This window comes from Capricornis sumatraensis, chromosome 1 (genome assembly GCF_032405125.1).
Source record: "Capricornis sumatraensis isolate serow.1 chromosome 1, serow.2, whole genome shotgun sequence".
Lineage (NCBI taxonomy): Eukaryota > Metazoa > Chordata > Mammalia > Artiodactyla > Bovidae > Capricornis > Capricornis sumatraensis.
The window spans coordinates 37632196-37634033 of record NC_091069.1 but is presented as its reverse complement, the minus strand read 5'-3'; positions in this window follow the sequence as shown (position 1 = coordinate 37634033).

Genomic DNA, 1838 nt, shown 5'->3' with positions numbered 1-1838 from the left:
GGGGCTTCATTCGTCTCCAGTATGGAGGAAAGAATAGGCCCCTCCCTTCCCTGTATGAGCCGAAAGCCAGGGGCTAAACAGGCATCACTGGAGAGACCAAGCTCTTGCCAAAGCTGTGCTCGTTTACCACACTTGAGGTGTAAGAGCAGGGGAGGCAGCTGGCTCCTCTGGGCCTTTTATTCCATCCTGCAGACCTGGCCCGGGCTTGAGGCAGTGCCTGGCCCCACAGCCAAGAGACTGAATCCATCCATCCAGGGCCGAGTTCCTGCCCTGCCTTGCACTTTTCAGTTACTTTCCATAACTTTCTCCTCAGCTAGTGGAGGGGTTTGAGGTCCCCCTCTTTCCCCCAGGGCTCACCGCCTCCCCTTGCTTCTCCTCCCCCTCGTCTTTGTCGACCCCTCATTGTGCCTTGACCCTCCTCTCTTCTCGCTCCTACAATTAAGACTTCACCTCTGCCACCCGCTCCCCATTCACTGAATAGTGTCCTGGTTTCTCCTACCCTGATGTAAAGAAAAAAGCCTTCCCTTGACCCTGGTCTCCCCTTTTTCTTTGTCCAACATGCTCCTCTAAAACACGGTAGCTGGTTCCATGGACTTGGGTTCAGATCCTGGTTCTTCCAGTTCCCAGCTATGTGACTAGAGGCAAATGACTTAACTTCTCTGAACTCAATTTTCCCCTCTCTACATCGGGCTAATAGTTGGGTCTATCGTACATGTTTATTGTGAGGTTAGATGAAGTCACTCGTGGGATGCTCTCAGCATGGTGTCAGGCACATGTTATATCGAAAAGTGTCGGTCGTCGTCATAGGTCTAATTGTGAGAGCTAGCTTCCAGAGCAGAGCCTGGGAGTGGGGAGGGCTGACTCTCAGTCCTCGAGAGGTCACTTAGAAGTCAAACTGGGGTCTGAGACCCGCTATGGGGTTGTCAGGAGAACCCTTTGACAACCTTGCTCTTTGGTGCCGAATTGGTGATGGGCCAGGAGGGGAGGAAGCCGAGAGGAGCGGCCAGTCCCCGCCCCGCTTCCCCCACCCTCGCTGGTCTTGGCCGTTCGTTGCCTGCAGTTCACCATTTGCCTTTCCCGGTGCTGCCTCAGCCTGTGTGTTCACTGTTCACACGTGCACACTGATGACTCTGTCACCCGTGTGCTAGGCCCCACGTGTGCCATGGCTTCTGCGGGAGGCCAGGCTGTGCAGAGTACCCGTAGTGTCACAGACAAGGACAGGGGACAGGCATGTGAGTCAGGCGTGGTAGAAGAAGCACAGCCTGGCCCACACCCCCTGAAGCCCCCTCCACCCCCGCGGGGTGGTCATGCCACACCCCCAACACCCAGGAATGTCTCCAGCTTGGCTTCCAAGCCTCTGTTTGAATCTTCATTCTACCCTAAGAGTTCAGCTGTCATGCCTGAACTCTGCCCCTGTTCCCTTGTCTGCGTGGCCCTGGAGTGACCTTCGGTTTTAGTGTTACCCCAGACGCTGTTGGACGCTGTGTCCAGAGTGGCTGCCGGTGCTCACTCCCCCAGGCTTCCACCTGCCTTCCGGTGGGGTCCCCTGCTCCAGCAGTGGGGTCTGATCTATCTCACCACACCGGCTTCGTGGGACACTCAGTTCTGAGCAAGGGGCAGGATGTCAAGGGCCCAAAGCAGTTCAGACAGAATGCCGCATCTGAAAAAAGGTTCCAGTAAAGAGCCATGAGGTTCAAAGGAAGAGAAGAGCCCATGTGATAAGAACTTGAAACATACCTGAGACTTCAAACTGGTGGACTCAGGGGGTGGTAACAGCCTGAACGAAGCGCAGGAGCAGGAAAGGATGGGGCTTTTTTCAGAGAGTATGGGGCAGGTCA